This window comes from Macadamia integrifolia, unplaced genomic scaffold, assembly GCF_013358625.1.
Source record: "Macadamia integrifolia cultivar HAES 741 unplaced genomic scaffold, SCU_Mint_v3 scaffold1929, whole genome shotgun sequence".
Taxonomy (NCBI): domain Eukaryota; kingdom Viridiplantae; phylum Streptophyta; class Magnoliopsida; order Proteales; family Proteaceae; genus Macadamia; species Macadamia integrifolia.
The window spans coordinates 7,080-18,199 of NW_024868422.1; the positions used below are offsets into that span (position 1 = coordinate 7,080).

General features: G+C 37.7%; 1 long non-coding RNA gene across 1 annotated transcript; it reads left to right on the forward strand.

Annotated features, from left to right (window-relative positions):
• The first annotated feature begins 3,085 nt into the window (after window positions 1-3,085).
• On the forward strand, window positions 3,086-6,018 carry LOC122065222. Its single transcript, XR_006135944.1, has 3 exons — window positions 3,086-3,214; window positions 4,406-4,474; window positions 5,609-6,018. It is a non-coding gene; the product is annotated as an uncharacterized LOC122065222 (long non-coding RNA).
• Window positions 6,019-11,120: the final 5,102 nt, after the last annotated feature.

The following is an 11,120-nucleotide window of genomic DNA, read 5'->3' on the forward strand; positions in this document are numbered from 1 at the left end:
TTATCGCCATCCCCAAGACCTTTGGAATGCATTCCAGAAGATCTAGATAAGAGGAAGCATGACCTACTGCATGAAAGGCTTCATAATGGTCAGAAATCTATGATGTCAAGGACTGCTGGTCTGAAATTATATTTCCACTCTCTTTCCTTAGAGGCTGGATCTGGTTTCGAGATCACCTCATTTTCACGGAGAGGTGAAAATATTTAGAGTTACAGTCCCCTTCTTTCATCCACTTCTGCTTCTCTTTCTCAGACCAAAGCTGCCCATGCAATTGGGAGGCCTTGAGAAAAGCGGTTTTGACATCAGATTATTTGTTGAAAAGCTCATCTGACATGCCAGAAAGTTCAATTTCAGCTTGAACAGCTTTCAAAATATGGGAAATTCTCTCAATCTAACAAAGATTGAACCTAACTAACATCTTCACCTGCTTCAACTTCTGAGGTAAAACATATATAGGATTACCACTGACCTCTTTCCCTTAAGCTTCCTTTACAACCGATGGAAAATTCTCATCCTCAATCTAGAAACCATTAAATCTGAAAGGAATATTAATGGGATTTGGGATCACATCTGAAAGAACCAAGAGAGGAGCATGGTCAAAAACAGTACTTTGAATGACTCTTAGGGAAATATTTTTAAAGAAGTTTAGCTACTTCTCATTGCAGAAACTTCTATCGAGCACCGCTGCCACATGAGCCCTCCGACAGTTATTTGTCCATGTAAATTTCTTTCCCTAAGAAGGAACCAAAATTAACATGCACGAGTCAACCATTGGTTGAAACTCCACTACCGAGCTAAGATTGAACCTGCCAGGCCCCCATTTCTCATTGGATAATAATGTTGCATTGAAGCCGCCAATAATAGACGAAGGAATGGAAAAGAACCCCACCAGCCTTAGGTGTATCCACAACTCACTACGTAACACCTTGAAACTGCTAGCATGCACAAAAGAAAGACCAACCTTACTTCCATTCCAATCATCCTCCACTGAAATTTTCTGGTTGGACATGGAAACCACTGATGACCGACTAATTCCTTACTTACAAAGCACCCATAAATTAGGCAATTTATCCACAAAGGATCAGTCTTTGATATGCTGGATGTTTGGATCAAAATTCATAATGTTCCAAACGAACTACGTGATAATCAATTGATCTCTCCGCTAATCGGTAGCAAGTTAGGACCTGCATCAAAGATTATGGTGATATTAGGATTTCGATTGGGTCAACCCTATTATTGGACTCTTGTTAAGGCGGAGATTAAGAAACCCCTATGTGAGGAACTGAGCCCTCGATGGGGGTAACCATTAGTCACTTTATTGAACATGAGTTGCCACCTAGATTCGGGGCTAGGACCCATCTAATTGAAAATGAAATTGAAATTATTCCATCCAAACTGTTTAACCATGAGTTAGGATTTTGTCAGGTTGCTGTCCGAGGAAGGGGTTAGGCAACTCGGTCCACCTGGTAGAAACTGGATTTCTACCTTAGGTTTGATAAACAAGTTATTGATTGGGTCATCTATGTAACAACCTAATTTCATTTCTCTACCTTCCTTGTGGACAGGCAGGATACCAGGTAGAGAAGACCAATACTGGCATGGGCTAATAGGTAAAATATACCTATAATAGGGGTTAGGTGTAATAGAAAGTTGTTCAGACTAAAGGGGGACTGGTTTTACCCCAATTGGTGGGAGAGCCCTGTGAATGACAGGCAGGCTTGTTAGCTTGGCAGAATCAGGATTTCTGATCCTATGGGACCCACTCACTCTACTAAAATTAGGACCTTCCTTCCTTAAGCATTTTATGATAGAATAAGATAGTATAATAATATAAATATCAATTAGTGATAATTACACATAATTAAGTGTAATTATATACATAATAAAATGTTAGAACAATTTACATCCCCCTCCCCTATATTTTTCTTTTTTTCCAACCCCCTCCCTTGTGTTTTCAAATATTCCACAGACCTCCCCTGTCAGTTAACACTGTTCGTAGACTATTAGTTGTAGATGTTAAAATACGATCTTACCCTTCTGCCTTCAACAACTTATTCTTTTTCCCATTTTACCCTTATCCCTACACTCATAACCCCCAATATGAAACCCTTACATTTCACTCACCTCCATCACCACGACAAGGAGGAGTTTGAACTAAGAAGGCATGATTAACGGGATGGAGATATCGACGGTGACAGACAGATTGATGGTGACAGAGAGATCAACGGTGACGAAGGGATCGATAGTGACTGGGAGATTGACATCAACAGATCTCCACCGCCCTATGAAGGGTTTCCTGCAACCAGTCGATCTCCACAGCCCGGTGATGTAAGTTTTTGCAACCATATACTAGAATTAGAATTAGTCTTTTGGAAATAGAATTAGTTTTTTGGCTGCATCCATTTGATAGGTAGGATTCTGGCAATGACCATGTACAACCAGCCCCTTTTTGAAAAAGGTTTGTCTGCAATAGGTAGGATTCTATCAATGACACTCCTCCCATTCTCACCTCCTGCCTAAGCAGAAGCAATCCCACTGCGACCCACTTCGTCCTCTGGTGTTGGAACATAAGGTGCGACCCATTGAATTTTGGAATGACCCTTAAAATGATCAACTTCATATTCATAGCCACAACAGTTCATCTCAGAAAACTAGAACTGAATTTACCATCCAAGAAATTGAATTTCTCTATCCCATTTGGTGAAATTGTACAGATTAATACTTCAATCTACTTGCCTCAGTCTACTTGCAGGTGAGAGACGAAAGTGAAGATGAGTTCTTCACTCATCTTCTAATGGGTATAATAGGCCATTTACATTCAACAGGGGTGATTTGGGTATTAAAAATATATTTTGAAATCTTAACGGACATAATATGACGAAGTCACATTTTTTGTCAAATTTGTCAAAGGACAGGGGAAGTCTGAGGAATATTTGAAAACACAGGGGAGGGGGTTGGAATAAAAGCAAAATACAGGGGAGGGGATGTGAATTGCTCTATATATTAACATAATTATTACATATAACTCTCCACCAAGCAAGTCGGTGGGAGGGTGGTTATAATTATAGGGAAGCCGCTGACTATTGTTGGTTAGAAACCCTCCGTTCTCACATGCACAACAAGAAGAAGGGAGAAAGAAGAAGAAAGAGAAGAGAGGGAATAGAGGGAGAAAATTACTTACCTGAAACACACCATAGATCACCTCTGCCCTCAGGTATGTAATTCATCTTGCTCAAGCTTAGAACAGTGTTAGTATGTTAAAAATTACCATGAAAAATAAAACTAGATGTTCTTAAATGGTTCAATGAAGCAAGGTTTCACTAATTGGATGGTGTAAGACAGAAATTGAACACCCAAAGCTTGGGAGTAATGGCTAGAATTTGAAACCCTGCTCATCCGAGCTTTATACAGTACATGCATGCACTAAAATGGAAAGAAATCTTAAAATCTGAAATGGGAATCTTGCTAATCAAGGCCGATTCTGGGATTATGTTAATTAGGAACTCCTAAATGAGTTAGGGATCTTAATAATCTGTTAGAAATCTGAAATCAGAGTTGAAAAAAAAAAATGAAATTAAGGCTTGGGACTGTGATGAATTACTAAATTAACATGGGAATTTCTTGAAATTGAGGCCGAATCGGGCTAGGTAGCTAAAATTTTACCAAAACCCTTGGGACAGAATTGCAAGATGTGATGAAAGTGAAATTTCAAGAGGGTTTCACTAGTTTATGGTTTTAGAAATGCATGCAAACAAAATTAGAGATGGAACACCAAATTAGAAAGTCAAAATCATTGGTATCCCATCTCTAATTAAGAAATTAACATGGGAATTTTTGAAATTAAAGAGAACTAACTGAAAATGAGGAATTCTGACTTCCACACAACCCCCCCAAAAAAAAAAAAAAAAAAAAAACTGATTTAAGCTGAATTGGTACAAGTAGAGTTTCCCTAAGAGAGGGTTTCGCTCAAATTGATGGATGGAATATGTAATTTTGACCTTTTATTACTTTTACATGGTTTGAGGAAATAGAAGAAAGGAGCAAAAATAGGATTCTGTAGGTTTTGACCCAACAGGTGGGAGACCACAGGCCGTCTTGTCAGCTCCAAAGGTCTCCATCTGGTTGAGCTTTTAGAGGCTAGAAAGGCCACTGTACTACCTTGTACACTATTAAACCTACTAAAGACATAGAATAAGGACAGTATAGCCCTTAACTAATGGTTTATTCATGGATTTCAATATTAGAAATTATGAAATTGAATAGGATTTCTACTTGAACATAAATTAATAAAAGGGAATGGGAATAAGAATAACCAATTAAATTAGATTAACAATAAGAATTTAGTTATATAATTGATAACCTAGGTATGTTATATAATTGATAACCTAGGTATGTTATGGAATAGGAAAATTGAATTGCAGTGCAGGAATCTACCCAACTCAGAGAAGTGACTTGTCTAACCCCGACTACCAAGGTGAGTGGGTGCCCTAACCTTTTCTTTTAGAGTCTTTCTTATATTTTTCCTTTTGCTTGTCTTGTATGTTCATGCATCAATTGGTTGTGGATGTGCATTATTTTCCTATTCTGAATATCTTAATGATGGATGGTGAACTGATGGATTTGAGATGTGTAAGGTAAGTTGGGAAGATTGGGACACGTGCAGGTGCCCATAAAATTGTGTGTGATTGTAGTTCTATGGATGAAATTCACAGGTGTAACTATGATATTGACTATCTGGGGCACGGTGTGGCCGAGGTGTGTTTCCGATACCATAGGCCCAAAGGTCAGTAGCATAGTTATGATTGTGGCGCTGATGGTCTAGGGTGTGGAGTAGCCGAGGTGCATTTTTGGTATTGTGGGCCTAGAGGTTAGAGGATGTGTGTTGTATGACTGGTGGTAATGATTGTAAAATCGATAGCCTAAGGCATGGCGTGGCCAACTGTGGGCTTGGAGGTCGGTATTACAACAATGGCCACTGATGTATGATTGGATGCATATAGAATGCATGGTTAGGATTCACAGACCCTGGTGCTACGCCCCTTTCCAGTAGGGGTTAGGTACTGGCTGATCCCAAGTGTGGTGATGCAGTATGGGTGACTGATGGGTTTTTTGGGACCATGGCTGCATGCCCCACAGTATGGGTGACCGATGGATTTTTTGGGACCATGATTGTTCGACAGCTCGAGTGACCGATGGGTTTTCCGAGACCGAGGCTATAGGACTGAGGTTACCCATCAGGGGTTTATGGGGTGACCGATGGGTTTTTCGGGACCTGCAGGCTCTTGATCCGCAGTCTAGTTTGTATTGCTGGGTGACCGATGGGTTTTTTGAGACCAGGGATATGAGCTATGTTGTTGAAGCACTGATACCTTGGACTTAGTAATTTTTGCTAAGTAATGTATAATTAACCGGATCATGAGCATTATATGATTTGTTGAGCATGCATTGCATCATTTGTTTTAGTTCACTTGAGTATGCATGGCATTCTTTATTTGCTTGTACTTGCATTATTGTCTGCTCATGCTTGCATTATCCATTTGCATGTGCTTGCTTGTCCCCACCCCTCACTGAGCATACCCGTGCTCACCTCTCACATTTACCTTTTCAGATGCCGAGGCCACATCCTTTGTGACATACTATTTTTAGATGATGGAAATCGGTGTTGAGGCGGGACTGGACTTTAGCAGTGGTTGTAAAGCTTATGTCAGCGAGATGTCTGGATTTGATGGGCTTCACTATTATTCAGTTCTTCCTTCTTGATGTATACATATTTATGATGTATAGTAAGTAGTATTGCAGCTTGTGGTTGTTTTCAGATAAGTGATTTATATAATGTAATGTATCACTTTAGTACATCACCAGTGATAGTTATGAGATTTTATTACCATACTCTGATTTTAGTTGTGGTCTTATTGGCATTTGTGAAATTAAGATACTACATCTGTGATCCTGGAGGATTAGGTTGACTAGATATGGGTGTCCAGTACCACATACCTTGGCCAATTTTGGTAGGGTGTGACAATCTAAGTTTGGAGTAAATACAAGAATTACAATTCACACATGCATTGAAAATAAAACATGGTCGAAAATATAAATAAATGGATTTAAATCCACATACCCACATCCAACTACACTACATGGTTAGTGTAATACCCGAAAATCTAACTACGGGTTATTTCATATTTTGACTATTGTAGGGTCGTAGTGGCTTAAAGTTGGGATACCAGATCTTGAGGGTGCATTAGTACTTGGTAAGTGCTAAAAATTATCCATTACATGTAACTACACTATAGAATAACTTTAGGTTTTTTACCCTAAGAATTACCATTTTGCCCCTGAACCCTGATTTACCATTGGACCATAATTTGTTCTTTCATTTTAATTTTTTGATTTTAATTTCAACCCTAATTTGACTTATTTAATAAAGAATTATATATATATATATACATATTTTCTACATGTACAATTAACTAACAAAGTGGACAAGACCTAACTAACAAAACAACCTTAACTAAATAATTGTTGCTAATAATAGTTAATAAATGAAGACTTTCCCAATAAAATTGTGGACCTTTGTTTTGAAATTTGGATAGCCTTGAGCATAAATTAAGGGAGATAAAGTAGGAAAAGAGAGAGAGAGAGAGAGAGAGAGAGAGAGAGAGAGAGAGAGAGAGAGAGAGAGAGAGAGAGAGAGAGAGAGAGAGAGAGAGAGAGAGAGTTGGAGATGAAGTAAGAAACAAATTGTTATACTTTAATATAAATTAGGTATGGGAGAGAGAACCAAAGTGTGGTTCTCTTGTCTCTCACCCTTTATTTAAGGAAAAAAAAAAGGAAAAAAAAAAAAAAAGGGGGAATCGTGGGGAAGAAAGAGGAGAAGGATGAAGAAGAAGAAGGTTTGATTTACAAGGTAAGAGTTTTAAGCCTCTGATTTAATTATTTTTTATGTTCTAATTGGGGCAGATCATAATTTAAAGATATGAAATTTTTTATTATGAGTTTGATGAGAGAGAAAATAAGATTTTGACATGTTAAGAATATTTTCTAGGTTATATAGAACAGTAGTCCAAGATTGTTCATACTATTTAACATAGTTAGGGATTGTTTTATGACCTGAAATAATTATTAGGGATACATAAATATGTTCCTATGACCTCGGATAGGTTACTATCAGGGAAGTATCTGTACCCGGGTATGGGGGTGATGACGGAGGAATATAGACTTCAAGTTTATATCTGATTCTTTTTATTGTAACAAATTTTATACGTCTTTTAAATTCCTGAAAAAATTGAAAATACTTTAAGTTCAAAAAAGTGGCTTAATGAGTTTTTCAAAATTGTTGGACAAAATTTGTTACAATCTGAAGACCGTTTCTTAGGGGGATTGATACCTAACCCAAGAAGGTTTTTCTGATGTTATATATATATATATATATATATGTATATATGAGTTATGTTTCAATAAGATCTAATTTCAAGTTATTTGGAATTCCATAGATATTTATTTTCTATTTTTCTATGTCAGTAGGCAGAATAGGTTAAGGTATAATTTTAATGAAATTGTATAGGAGGATACAAAGATAGTTCTATATAAATGAAACCAGAATTTGGATCGACATTTAGGCGAGTGAAACCTCTACCCTAACTTGTTTATGTTCATAGTATCATCCAAATAGATCTAAACCTTAAAAATTCCATGGTGTTTTGTCATAAAAAAAAATTGATTTTGCAAACCTGATGTTTTGTACATTAGAGAATGAGGAACGAATTGTATTTTGTTCCATTATTTGCATTATGTGTACATAGCAGAATTTTCAAATTGAGCATCGATTACATAATGTTAATTAGTAATATTATATGTTAAGTTGTGATTATGATTGTATGGAGTAGTGTATTATGTGCATTAAATGATTTTTATACCACATGAGTTTTTGTCTATGCATGTGTTTATTTATTTTTTACATAAATTTACTATTTATATACATGAGATGCTTTGTTTGTTGTGGTAATGATGTTTTACATTACCAACCTCGATTGAGGTGGGATATGAGAGTTCTTTGATTATTGCTTTGTTACTTATAGTTGTTATTTTGATGAATTTTTACAAAAATTGAAGTTCATTTCATGTTCACATAGAGACCAACTAGGGTGGAATGAGGGTATTGATCATACTTAAATTCTGAACTTATTTGTATTTATAAGTATTTTCGTTCTTTAATGGATATATTGTTATTTGTCTCGCCTTATCAACATTGGCGTTATAACATTGAGGTGAGGATTGTTGGTTCATTAGACTTTTCTTTACTGGAATTGTGGACTACTAGATGACGCAATTTACCCTCGGTAGGATTTACCAATTATTATTTTACCTTTGGGAAATATGACTTAGTCTTTGAGAGGTTGGACACTAGATAGCTTCTTCGAGTTTCTATATGTTGCGTGGAGGCAATATGGTATTGTGATACATTGGCTATTCATGGATGATATTATCAATTTGTTGTTTAGTTTCTTTTGAGTTATCATGTGACTTATGCGGTGATATAGTTGTAGCAATGTAAGTATGAGTGATATTCTTTTTTTTTTTTTTTTTTTGTCCTCTTGAAAATTTTTATTATACTATATTTTATCTTTCCTAGTAATGATTGTATGATCGTGATTTTAAACTTGTTTAGCGTAGTGGTTCTACTTACTAAGTTTCTTCCGAGAGACTTATCCTTATAACTTATAGATGATGTTGGTGAGGACTATTGTGGAGAGGATGTGAATGTTGAACCTACTGTTGATCAGTAGGAGGACATTGCTTATGGATTCGAAGAAGACAATGATTTTTATTTTTAATGTAGACTTTATTTTAGACTTTGATGACGTAATTTAATTCAACATTACTTTGTGTTTGAAATTTGGAATCAATAGTTGAATTTTCAATTTTAAAATTATATTACTTTAGTTAACTCTTGCTTGCACTTATGTTGTGTGTGGATGTTACTCCCGTTCATTATCACTTAGAACTTAAAGATCTTGTGGACCCTTGATGTTCGAAAATCCTAGGCCAGCTTTGGGGTCATCACACCTCTAACCCCTACCACCTACCACACCTTCCCCTAACCCCCATCTCAAAACCCATATCATCTTTTACCCCTTACCTGGCCGCACACTACACCAACCCCACCAACTCATCCTCTAATACCTGGTTTCCTAGTACTTGGGCCATGCACCATGTCACTCCGGACCTCCATCAACTATCCTCATCTGATGCAACATTGGTCTAGATCAGCTCCAAGTTGGCAATGGTAAGAGCTTGCCTATCTCTCATATAACTGCTCTTTCTTATCATTTTTATGCTATCAATTTATCTAATATTTGCATGTACTTGACATCAACAAATCATTGCTTTTTGTTCATAAATTTTCTACTGACAATAATGTATTTTTGAATTTTATTCTGTAGACTCCCAATTTTGTCACCATCCTCCGGCTATAATGATTCACGGATAGTGAACATGACTCTTATTTTCGATCAACAAAGGAGATGACTTTCTAAAGTAATCTAGACTCAAAAGAACCACTCTTACATCAATCCCTTAAGCTAAACCAAAATGGTAGGAAGGGGGTTCAATTATGACATATTATGTACTGAGGAATAAAATCTAAGTAACCATACAGATAGATGGTGATTGAAACTATGATTTCAAGATATATGATATGCCAAGATCGGACCATCAAATCTCCTGCAATCATCTCTGGAAGTTGGGAATACTAGGACAACCAAATTAGAATCTAGAATATTCCTGAAATATACCCCCGACCCACCGAATCACTGGTGGCCCCATGAAAAAACTTAGGGAGACCTCCCGTAACCTCGAGAAAAAACTTCATAGGATTGCGATCCCTGTGGCCCCGTATAAAAACTTTGTAGGACCAAGAGCTCTGTGGCCTCGCAAGCAATTGGCGGCCCCGTGAAACTCCCCAACATGTTGAGAACCAAAAGTGCTAAATTCCCTCCTTTGGGTCCAAAAAATTGTAAATAGCCCACTATTCACCTTTCCCAAGGCATTCATGGAAGGTCTACCTACCCCCCTCTTTGGAGAGTTACCCCTCCTTTAGTGTTCCTCCCTTGTGAGCCTAACCCCTCCTTATCCCTTGCAAGCCTAACCCCTTTTTTTGCCCTTGGAAGTCTAACCCCCTTTTAGCCCTTGTAAGCCTAATCCCTTTTCAGCCTTTGAAAGTTGAACCTCTGCTAAAGTCCTAGTTCAATAAATAGTATTTGCAAGTTGAACCTCTGCCAAAGTCCTAGTCTGAGAACTAGTCTTTGCAAGCAGAACATTGTGAGGGTAGCGGCTGGAGATGGACTGATGTCTCTCTTCCATGGGGGGGAAGGACTTGTATCCCATCCTCTCTCCTCTCTCTTTCTCTGTCATGTGAGGGGAGGGGGTTCATATCATGTGTGCTTACTCTATGGGCCCTGTACCGTCGTTTCGTAGCTCAGAGATACATGGAGGCCTATTTCGCAAGAGTGTGAAATTCATCATTTGAGATGGGAGTTTGATGATGGTCCAATACAGGGATCGGGATCATACAAAGGAGGTTTGGAGTCGCCACCTAGAGTTATGGGCCTAGGAGCCGGGGGTGAGCCTGATTCCTGAGAAAAGGGCATGAAAGTTAGTTTGGTCCAGAGATTTAGGGTAAGTGTCAGGTTACAGAATTGGGAAGGTGTTAGGCACCCAATCTGCCCGGTTCAACCAGTCTTCCTACTAGATGCTTAAGAACGAACATTTTTCATAATTATTACTATTTCATATGCATGGCTAAGTTATCACACATATATACATTAATTGAATTCAAACTACTATATACACTAAAACAAGGTCTATATAAAGTCTACATGATGATGATTGGGTTGTGAAACTATATCTGAACTTATTCCCTATTTTGGGTCAAGAGAGGTGGGCCCTTGTTAGTACCTACTCAGACTGTCTTTCGGATTCTCCTGGATCAGGGGAAGATGGTCTTGACCTTCAAATTCCTTTCTTGAGAGATGTTGATTGTGATGGAATGCGGGCAGGGTTCTGGCTAGGAATGGATACTTTCGGATTTGGATTAGGATAGAGCTTCGGCTAGGGAAGGC